Genomic DNA, 12,793 nt, shown 5'->3' on the forward strand with positions numbered 1-12,793 from the left:
TGCAACCCTCTCTCATTAAACCAACGTGTTGTCTATTTGCTCAACTATGTTGTTTTTATCATCATCATCATAAAAAAAAAAAACAATTCAACCCCGTAATCCAAAGATGATAATAACCACGTTCCTCAGGTGTGGCGCAAAAGGGTCTGTTTCGCAATGTGTGGAACCAAGGTGTGAAAATGTTTTGTCGCAGGCCATTAAAAAGCGCACTTCTACGATTGCCGGCACGAGCATGTCGATTGAAAAGTTGCTGCAATAAAAATGAGCAGTTGCTGTAATGTCAGTGCGGTACAAGCATAACCGGAGGGTTTTGTTATTTGTTTTTCTCCTGAAAGTGCACCAATGTTCAGCCTGTGGGCTCTAGGCTGTGCTGTAATCTTGCATGTCACAGACAGGGTAAAGGTTACTGAGGAGCCTGATGCATTTATTCCGTCCTTTTGAAAATAACTTTAAAAGGCAGCACTGAAAGAGTGGTGGAATCATCCAGCAGAATGATAAATAAATGATGGAAGGATGCATTTAATTGATCTAAAGTAAGGGGCCAGATCAGTCTCAAAAAAAAAAAATTTCGAAATAAAATTCATAAATGAACAGCACAATTGACATTTACAAAATCCAAATTAAACACAATTCCCAATTCACAAGTAAAAATCAATAAATAAATAAATTTAAAAAATTTTTTTTTGCCAAATGAATTGGATTTGTGTATTTATGAATCGTGTTTTGAATCTACGAATTGGATTTGTGTATTCATGAATCGTGTTTTGAATTACCGAATTAGATTTGTGTATTTATAAATCGTGTTTTGAATTTATGGATTGGATTTGTGCATTTATGAATCGTGTTTTGAATTTACGAATTGGATTTGTGTATTTATGAATCGTGTTTTGAATTTACGATTTGGATTTGTGTATTTATGAATCGTGTTTTGAATTAATGAATTAGATTAGTATATTTTTGAATCGTGTTTTTAATTAACGAACTGGATTTGTGTATTTATAAATCGTGTTTTGAATTTCCGAATTGGATTTGTGTATTTTTGAATCGTGTTTTGAATTTCCGAATTGGATTTGTGTATTTTTGAATCGTGTTTTGAATTTACGAATTGGATTTGTGTATTCATGAATCATGATTTTAATTTATGAAATGGATTTGTGTATTCATGAATCGTGTTTTGAATTTATGAATTGAATTTGTGTATTTATAAATCATGATTTAAATTTGCGAATTGGATTTGTGTATTTTTTAATCGTGTTTTTAATTAACGAACTGGATTTGTGTATTTATAAATCGTGTTTTGAATTTCCGAATTGGATTTGTGTATTTATGAATCGTGTTTTGAATTTCCGAATTGGATTTGTGTATTTATGAATCGTGTTTTGAATTTCCGAATTGGATTTGTGTATTTTTGAATCGTGTTTCGAATTTATGAATTGGATTTGTGTATTTATGAATCGTGTTTTGAATTTACGAATTGGATTTGTGCATTTATGAATCGTGTTTTGAATTTATGATTTGGATTTGTGTATTTATACGTTTTTAGTATTAGACAGACTGGTTACATATATACAATTGAAGTCAGAATTATTAATCCCCCTTTGAATATTTTTGTCTTTTTTAAAATATTTCCCAAATTATATTTAACAGAGCAAGGAAATTTTCACAGTATGTCTGATAATATTTTTTCTTCTGGAGAAAGTCTTATTTGTTTTATTTCGGCTATAATAAAAGCAGTTTTAATTTTTTTTATGAATCATTTTAAGGTCAGTATTATTAGCCCCTTTAAGCAATTTTTTAAGCTATTGGGGAAAAAATAAACAGGGAGGCTAATAATTCAGGGGGGCTAATAATTCTGACTTCAACTCTACATTCCTAATCAAAACCGGTCTTATACTGTTTACAGTAGAAAATATACAACATATCTTAATGGAACATCTTTAATTAATATTGTAATACTGTAATTTTTGTACTGCCAGAAAATATACTTGTGCAACATAAGACTAGCATTGTGACTAATTTTACATTTGATTTTTTTGCTTTAAAAAAGGAGTTTGACTAGCTTTCAGATTGTGTTGATATTATTGTGCTGGATATACGTTTCTTGAAAAAGTTAAAAACTAGAGTCAATGACCACTGAATAAGAGACTTCTGTTCAGTTGATTCAGTGAAGCATTCAGTGATTCAAAGATTCAAACCACTAACTGTCATTAAAGGATTATAAGCCATGTTTGAATCAGACTTTAATTTGTCAATGTTTTGAATTTATGATTTGGATTTGTGTATTTATGAATTGTGTTTTGAATTAACCAATTAGATTTGTGTATTTTTGAATCATGTTTTGAATTTACGAATTGGATTTGTGTATTTATGAATCGTGTTTTGAATTTACGAATTGGATTTGTGTATTTATGAATCGTGTTTTAAATTTACGAATTGAATTTGTGAATTTATGAATCGTGTTTTGAATTTATGAATTGAATTTGTGTAATTATGAATCATGTTTTGAATTTATGAATTGAATTTGTGTATTTATGAATCGTGTTTTGAATTTACGAATCATGATTTGGATTTACGAATTGGATTTGTATATTTTTGAATCGTGTTTATTCAAATTCAATAGAATTTGTGTAAATTCGAATCATTTCTACACTTGGGCTACACTTTTTCACATACCCGACATTGTGTTCATTGATGCCTGATGCATTTATTGCATCATTTTGAAAATAACTTTAAAAGAGAGCACTGGAGGTGTAGTGGAACCATCCAGAAAAATGATAGAAATCAGTAAGATATTTTCATTGGACAAGGATGGATTTAATTGATGTAAGTGACAGTAAAAGCATTTAAAATATTTTGAAAGATTTGGATTTTTGATCAAACAATTGTTGTTCTTATGAACTTTTTGTTTATTGTAGAACACTTTAAAAAAAATCAGCCTAGGATCATTGGAAATACATGCCTCAGTCTACATTTTTTTGCTAAATTAAAAATTTGTTGCTCGGGGTACATTTCATTGCACGTTTCAGATGAAACATCCACTAGAGGGCACTGTCTACTTTATTTGTGAATCTGAAATATGTATTTGAGAAAGGTCATGATGGTATGGTGGGACAAACGTGTTCACATGTTTAATGTGTTCATCATGTTTATTGATAGTTGGATATCATAATACATTACAGCAAACTGGCAGCTTAGCAATGCCAAACTAAAAATTGGCCACTGTCAAATTTAGTATTTATTTTATTTTAAAATGTAACTTCAAGAATGAGCACAGTGCTGAGCAGTTATCCCTAGAACACATTATAGACAACATCTTACTAGCATATTGGCATAGTTGTCTATCCTAGGCAGATGGTAGTGATGACATTTACATTTAACAGATGCTTTTGTCCAAAGTGACTTACAATTGAAGAGGCATTCAGCGATTCAACAAGAAGCAATACGCACTTGCAAGAAGTGCTAATTACACTAAGCAAATTTTAGCACTCAGTGAATTAAGTGCTAGAGTAAAGAGGGGGAGTGTTTTTAACAGAGAGAAAAGTGTTTCTACAGGTGGTTTGTCAAGCCCACTCACCTGTGTGAAGCACACTTCATAAATGCATTGGTTTCTTTTTGTTTTTGTTAGAGATATGGGGTGATTGTAAGAAAACATTTTTAAGCGTTTATTGACATATTTGTTGAAACATTCATTTGATTGTATTTTTATGTAATTTATATTTTATAAATTTTATAATTAAGCTTATTTAATTATATTACACGTACAAAAAAAACATTAGTTTGTTTCTGAGCTATTTTATATTTACAATATAATTTAATATTTATACGTTTTTATTATTAGACAGACTGGTTACATATATACAATTGAACTCAGAATTATTAATCCCCATTTAACAGACAGACATGTTACATTTGCGGCATTATTTGATCTTTTTCACACTCAGGCTTCAAACTCACATTCACAAATGGTGTGAACTATGATTTCTCTTGCTGTGACACTGAAAATTCAGCAGGAGATTTACACTGAGATCTCATTACACTACAAATAAAAACATATTTACATGAAAATGTCAAGTTATGCTTGATAAAAAGAAAGAAAACTACTACTATAGTATGCTGTGTAATGTTAATAGCAGTCAGTTATGTAAACACACATATAACATTCCATCCAGGATTTAGCGAGGCCAATGGTTCTTGAGATCAAAATAATACATTTTTAATACATTTTACTGCAAAACACAAAAATTCAAGCAAATTATGTAATGTGTTTTGGGAAAAGCTGTATTTTAAATCACAAATATTTAAAAAGGTTCCAGCTAAATTCTGAAGGTACTGATATACAGTTGGAAGTCTAGTTGATTAGCCCTCCTGTGATATTTGAATTGTTTCCTTTTTGACATTTGAAGTGCTGTTAAGGAAGAGAATATTTTTTCAACACATTTTTAAAAAATTATACTTTTAATAAATAATACCTAATAACGAATTTCTTTTGACTTTGCCATGAACCGGCCACTTTATTAGGTACATATGTCCAACTGCTCGTTAACGATGATCTACTTGATTTTCACGCACAACCATCTCTAGGGTTTACAGAGAATGGGCCAAAAAGGAGAAATTATCCAGTGAGCAGCAGTTCTGTGGGTGCAAATGCCTTGTTGATGCCAGAGGTCAGAGGAGAATGGCCAGACTGGTTTGAGCTGATATAAAGGCAACAGTAACTCAAATAACCACTCGTTACAACCGAGGTATGCAGAAGAGCATCTCTGAACATACAACAAACCTTCATGGGCTACAACAGCAAAAGACCACACCGGGTGCCACTCCTGTTAGCTAAAAACAGGAAACTGAGGCTACAATTGGCACAAGGTCTCCAAAATTGGAAAATAGAAGATTGGAAAAAGGTTGCCTGGTCTGATGAGTCTCGATTTCTGCTGCGATATTCAGATGGTAGGGTCAAAATTTGGAGTCAACACCATGAAGCAAGGATACATCCTGCCTTGCATCAACTATTCAGGCTGGTGGTGGTGGTGTAATGGTGTGGGGAATATCTTCTTGGCACACTTTAGTACCAATTGAGCATTGTGTCAATGCCACAGCCTACCTGAGTAATGCTGCTAACCATGTCCATCCCTTTATGACCACATCTTCTGATGGCTACTTCCAGCAGGATAACATGCCATGTCATAAAGCACAAATCATCTCAGACTGGTTTCTTGAACATGACAATGAGTTCACTGTACTCAAATGGCCTCCACAGTCACCAGAGCATCGTTGGGATGTGGGGGAACGGGAGATTCGCATCATAGATGTGCAGCCGATAAATCTGCTGCAACTGCGTGATGCTATCATGTCAATATGGAGCAAAATCTCTGAGGAATATTTCTAGTACTTTGTTGAATCTATGCCATGAAGGATTAAGGCTGTTCTGAAAGCAAAAGGGGGTCCAACCTGGTACTAGTAAGGTGTACCTAATAAAGTGGCCGGTGAGTGTATATTAAGTTAGGTTAGGTTAATTAGGCAAGTCATAATAATATTGATAGCTAATAATATAATATTATATTTAAATATTTCAGGCAAACTAAGAAGAAATAAGACTTTGTCCAGAAGAAAAATATAACAGGAAATTCTGTAAAACATGTAAACATCATATGGGAAATATTTGAAAAATAATTCAACTGTATGTCGTTCATCTTGGACGGAAACACAACATCAGTGGCTGCACGTTTGAAACACACTTGTCATGCATGTAAATACTGAGGAAGCACATGCTAAAGCAGGGGTAAAAGCTTGAAAGTCTCTTTACACGTCCGTGTCCTGATATCCAGATATCATTAAGCCCTTCCTCAGGGTCTGTATAATCCTCTCATATGGCTCAGTGCTCCATCAGGCTAATGAAAATCTCTGCTGGAGGTTGTGTATCACTGAGCCGCAGTGTCTGCCGCAGTGCATACAGCCAACTTAATAGTGAATTGTGCCTTTTTTTACCTCAACCAATGGCATGTATGCTAATGCAAGTGTTGGCGAAATCTAGTTCTAAAAATAATTTAGCTGCGGAAGCCAGTAATCAATATTAAACATTCATCATGAAACCTGCAGTGATTAAATCAATTGGTTAGATAAACAGAAATCTTTCTCCATTCTGTTATTTGGATGTCTTGTGTCTGAGCTGTAGTTCAGTGTGGATCGTTTCTTTTATTTCTGCCTGTAAACTGAGGAGAGATGATTCAGATTGTGTAAGAACACAGTGTCAGGATTGAGTCACCTTTTGTGACTGTGTGTGAGAGCATGCTCCATCTCTTCTGAACATCTCAGGAAAAGCATGACTCACACATGGATAAACTGTTCTGTTTTTCACTCCTCTGTTCTATTCTCATCCATCTGGAGAGTTATGTGTAACAAACTCTACTGTATTGTCTTGAATTAAAAATAGAAGCTAGAACATCCATAACTGCAAACCAGACTCAGTGAAAATACATTCCTCAGCCTACAATTCGTTGCACGTTTCAGATAAAAAAAATCCACTAGAAGGTGCTGTTGACATTTTTGCAAATCTGAAATATGTCACTTGGGGTAACTTACTTGGGGTAAGATTTAGACGAGAAACTGTTGCTTGTTGTACAGTTCACCTAGACCAGCGGTTCCCAAATAGCTATGTTTCCATCCAAAAATGTGAATTAACTTTATGTGCAAAACTGTATTATCGCATAAAGGTGCAAATTAAGCATCGGTTCCATCCAATGAGTCAAAGCGAACAAAATCGTCACTTCCTGATTAACTGGTGCTAAATATCAACAGTAAAGACTGAATTTGCTGGAGAAGCTGCGTGAATCTTTTCTTCATTTAATAAATCCCTTGCACCTCAGAAGGCAATCCTGACACGCAGTGAATGCATGGTGGCGTTTACATTTACAGGCGTGAGACGTGGAGCACAGACGCTCTTGATTCTGGAGGTAATTAATAATGAAATAACACTAATACTGAGATGGTTACGGTGTTTTAAAATGACCAAAGCAACATTTCAGATCTTTTATAATGTGCTGAGCTTTTTTTAATGCGCATACTGGAATTTGTTCGGTAAAAATGTTTCCGTCGTAGTTTACGCACATCTTTTCTTATTGAATAAAAAGTTTCTCCTACTCAGTTATGCGCACATGTTTTTTATGCGCATTTTCAAAACTTATGCGCATCTTGGCATTTCCATCAACCGTTTTTTTAATGCGCATATCCAAAATGCATGTAAAAATAGGTGGATGGAAACGTAGCCAATGACAGGTGATTTCCAAAAGACAAATAAATATTATTAAACTATTAGAATTACCATATTTTATCCATAATCCACAGATGATAAAAATAGTAGTTAATGTTTACATAAAAAAGACAGTAACAACATGCAAATGAAAATCCATCAGTCTTTCAATCTTTTTTTTTTCAGAGGATTGGTGTGTTTATGTTAGATTAACAACACAGCAATAGCGTCAGCTGCTGCAGATTGATTTTATAGCACCAGATTAAACTTTCTAACACCTTTATGGCAATGAAATACATTAAAAATAAATACAGGCCACAACTGAACATTGGTTAATATTAAATTAAACAAACTAATAAATGACTATAAATATTATATGATTGTTAGACTGTAACACTTTTTTTGTGTTGTCAATATGCTCATGTTTATATATGTCATGATTACCAGCGATCTCTAACCACCAAAGGTCACTGGTAAGCACTCACTTTCACATGGACTACATCTTATGAACTACAAATTCAGTCATGCCACACACACACACACCTGCTCCAAGTCTCCACTGATTGGACTCCCACAGCTGATGCTGCTTCTGGACTAATCACACACACTACTTTAGCAGCACACACACTCACTTCCTGACTGAGTCTTGTTTACCTGTAAAATGACAATTCAACGCGTTTTCCTTAGTCTTGTTTCTCCATGTTTTGACCTTTGCCAAGTTTGTCTGTTTGTCCCTGTTCACTGCCTGCCTTCCGACCTCTTGCCTGTTATAATGACTACGATTCTGGATTTGCCTTTTTTCATCTGTTTGCACCTGTGTTGACCCTTGCTTGCCTGACTACCGTATAAACCTGCACTTGGATCCTAACGTTGTCTCTGTCATCCACGTGTTACAATATAGAACTATTATTGTGTGCACAACTTTTGTATATTTATAACTACCTACAAGAAATGTGGGGGTCGCGAGTCACTGGCATTGTTATTTTGGGGGTCATGGGCTGAAAAGTTTGGGAAAGCCTGACCTAGATCAGCAAGTCATTGATTTAAACCTTTCTCTAAACCCTACAAATAGTGTTTTCAAAAGTAAACGTAAGAGAAAATGCACTGTAACTGCATAGTTTTCCTTGATTTTACATTGCTTTCTCTTTTGTGGAACCGTGACACTGACCACACCAGAAAAGTTGTCTATATGCGATAGATAGCTGAGGCAAGCTTATTCAATTACAAATCATTGACACCGTGAAGTGGTTTTGTGATATTTATTTGGTTTTATATAAGAACTATTCATTCATTTTCCCTCTGCTTAGTTGCTTTTTTTATTAGGCGTCGGCACAGTGGAAACCACCAACTATACCAGCTGGGTATGCTCCGATCAGGATTTTTGCAGCCGATACAGTGTACCGATACCTTGATATGGTGATCAGCTGATGCAGAGTATCGATTCTGATGCTTTATAATGCATTAAGCACATTTTCCCCTCTAAGTATGATACTTAAGCATGTCTCTTTTAACCATTTAGGTGCGATAGATGGCACAAAAAAAAAAATTATAAATTACATTGCAAATGATGAAAGGATTCAACATGTCTCAATCAAGAAAATGTTTGGAGCGCATATTTGATGCAGTTGCAGATGAAGTTAAAATGCACACCTGTAAATCTATTACTTACTAAAAGGAAATAGGCTTATAAACTACTGTTTACTGCAATAAGTAAATTACAAGAACTATTTTTTAAATATTCCTATTAAAAATTACATTTTAAAGGATTTTTTTTAACTCATTTAATATTTCCAGCCAAGTTTCACCTGAAAACCACACAGTGCCACTCCTGTCAGCTAAGAACAGGTAACTGTGGCTACAATTGGCACAGGCTCACCAGAATTGGACAATAGAAGATTAGAAAAATGTTGCCTGGTCTGATGAGTCTCAGAGGGTCAGAACTTGGCGTCAACAACATGAAAGCGTAGATCCATCCTGCCTTGAAACAATGGTTAAGACTGGTGGTGGTGGTTTAATGGTATGGGGGATATTTTCTTGGCACACTTTGGGCACATTAGTACCAATTGAGGATCCAGTTTCAGACTGGTTTCTTGAACATGACATTGAGTTCACTGTATTTAAATGGCCTCCACAGTCACCAGACTTAATCCCATAGAGCACCTTTGGGATGTGGTGGAATGGGAAATTCGCATCACAGATGTGCAACTGACAAATCTGCAGCAATTACGTGATGCTATCATGTCAATATGGTCCAAAATCTCTGAGGAATATTTCCAGTACCTTGTTGAATCTTTGCAATGGAGGAATAAGGCAGTTCTGAATGAAAAATGGGGTCCAACCTGGTACTAGTAAGGTGTACCTAATAAAGTGGCTGGTGAGTGTACATAACCCATTTTGCAATTTCCGTTTACTTTTAAATCAGGCAAAACCACCGTAACACTCATATATTTAATGGCTTATTGCCTGTATTTTGATGAATCATAATTCAAACACTGACTGTTATTGTCTGCAAAGGAGTCGTACTCTCCACAATCACTTTCTCTCTCACCAGCATAAGAAACTCTCTCGTCACATCAACACAATTATCATAATAACACAGTCGCACTTCACTCACTCACTCAACATTTCCACAGAAGACAGGACTGTAAACCTGTTTTCAACATCTTGACATGAAAGCACTTGCCAAACCAACGCTTTTTAGGACAACTTGTACAAAAACAACCACAAATAGAGCCAGCATCAGGGCTCGGGCTGCTTTAAAACACAGCACACTATATAGCTAACTTGTACAATTGAGTTCACTCAAAAATATGTGCACTCACTCTCAGGTCATCCAACATGTAGGTGATTTTATTTCCGTCACTAAAAAATTCAAGTAGATTTTTTCAATGAAAGATTTTTTATCTGAAGTTGTTAATAAAAATCCAATGCAACAGCTAGAGACACTCTAAGAGTCAAAAAGGAGAGAAAATATAATTATATAATTAGTATCGTCATCATTTAAAATGCAGTAAAATGGTTAAATATTACTTTGTCATCCATTGATCTATTGTTGAAAAAACTGCTGTGTTATTAAATTATTTACATTTTTGAGCCAAATCTCAAAACTGTCCTATGGTGTGACTGTTTCAAGCATAGTTTAATAAATTACAGCTCTTATAAATTTAAAAGAAAATCCCTAATAAATACCTCAGGCATTTTATTCAATGGAAATCATTTTTTATCCATATATTTCTCAAAATATAGGAACTTGATACATTTCCTTTCTGAAAAGCATGTCCATGGGGGGCACGGTGGCGCAGTGGGTAGCACTGTCGCCTCACAGCAAGAAGGTTGCTGGTTCGAGCCTCAGCTGGGTCAGTTGGCATTTCTGTGTGGAGTTTGCATGTTCTCCCCATGTTGACGCGGGTTTCCTCCGGGTGCTCCGGTTTCCCCCACAAGTCCAAAGACATGTGGTACAGGTGAATTGGGTAAGCTAAATGTGTAGTAGTGTATGTGTGTGAATGAGTGTGTATGTGTTTCCCAGTGATGGGTTGCAGCTGGAAAGGCATCTGCTGCGTAAAACATGTGCTGGATAAGTTGGCCATTCATTCCACAGTGGTGACCCCTGATTAATAAAGAGACTAAGCTGAAAAGGAAATGTCCTCTGGTATGACACTATATGCTAAATTTAAATTGGTAATCAGTTAAAGGACCCCATTCAAGGTCATGTGACTGAAGCCTCCTGAGTAGCCCATGATGAGCACCTGTTATTTTATTTCTCAACATTTTTCACGTTTCACTTTTTTTGGATTCACTAAAAAGATTAAGTTGTGTTGTCATTTTCTGTGACACCCCTGTTTACTGAAAATGTCCAACAAATAAAACAAAAAAAGTCATGGAGAAACAATCCAGGCTCATTCTGAAAATGTACCTCTATATACATTTCTGGACAGCACCAAATACGTCCCAGGAGCTACATTTTTCTGCAGTTTTTGTTTTCGCGAAACCACCAGAGGCCGCTGTGTATGCTTTTTGAGATCTCAAATTTCTCTTCCGAGTGCCATTCGTGCCGGCCCTTCTTGTGTAAATCCACCAGAGGTCACTGTTGACTGACTGATTGACTGACCAATTGACTGACCCACCCTCATCCTTCCCTAAACCCAACCCAAACTTGTTTTCAAAAGCACAGATGGCCACATAATTCACAATCTCCAGAAATGTACAGTTGAAGTCAGAATTATTAGGCCCCTTGAATTATTAGAACCCCTGTTTATTTTTGTTTAACAAAGAGAAGTTTTTTCAACACATTTCTAAACGTAATAGTTCTAATAACTCATTTCTAATAACTGATTATTTTATCTTTGCCATGATGACAGTAGGCGACGCGGTGGTGTAGTAGGTAGTGCTGTCGCCTCACAGCAAGAAGGTCGCTGGTTCGAGCCTCGGCTGGATCAGTTAGCATTTCTGTGAGGAGCTTGCATGCTCTCCCCGCATTCGTGTGGGTTTCCTCCGAGTGCTCCGGTTTCTCCCACAGTCCAAAGACATGTGGTGTAGATGAATTGGGTAGGCTAAATTATTCGTAGTGTATGAGTGTGTATGGATGTTTCCCTGACATGGGTTGCAGCTGGAAGTGCATCCGCTGCGTAAGACATATGTTGGATGAGTTGGCAGTTAATTCGCTGTGGTGACCACTGATTAATAAAGGGACTAAGCCGAAAAGAAAATAAATGAATGAATGATGACAGTAAATAATACTTTACTAGATATTTTTCAAGACACTTCTATCCAGCTTAAAGTGACATTTAAAGGCTTAACTAGGTTAATTAGCTTAACTAGGCAGGTTAGGGTAATTAGGCAAGTTATTGTATAACGATGGTTTGTTCTGTAGACTATCGGAAAAAATAATTAGCTTAAAGGGGCTAATAATTTTGACCTTAAAATGTTTTAAAAAAATTTAAAAATACTTTTATTCTAGCTGAAATAAAACAAATAAGACTTTCTCCAGAAGAAAAAATATTATCAGAAATACTGTGAAAATTTCCTTGCTCTGTTAAACATAATTTAGGAAATATTTAAAAAAGAAAAAAAAAAAATTCAAAGGGGGGCTATTAATTCTGACTACATTTTCAGAATGAGCCTATGTTGGGAGAAAACAAAACATGTTTTATAATTTCAGATTTGAAATAGCATTATATGTATACAGGTGTCCAAAATGAAAATAAACCCCACTCACGATATTTGTATATTATACATTTTTATCTTCATTTTTATATCATAAAATTACAGTATTTATGGTGAAGTTCAGTAAAAATTCTAATAGAAAAAAACAGTAAAAGAATGGATTAGGTTAGTGACCCCTTATATTTTCTCAAATATTAGACTGCAAACTACATGAATATAATTGTTTTCTTCAAAAAGGGTGTTTTACAAAAAAAGAAATTATTTTTGCCTATTTGCTTACCACCTATATATGTATATTTATATTATACACTACCTTCAAAAGTCTTGTCGCCTATGCAAGTTTTAGGAACAGCAAACAATAACTTGACTTCTAGTTGATAATTGGTA

Source organism: Danio aesculapii, chromosome 23 (assembly GCF_903798145.1).
Source record: "Danio aesculapii chromosome 23, fDanAes4.1, whole genome shotgun sequence".
NCBI classification, from domain to species: Eukaryota; Metazoa; Chordata; class Actinopteri; order Cypriniformes; family Danionidae; genus Danio; species Danio aesculapii.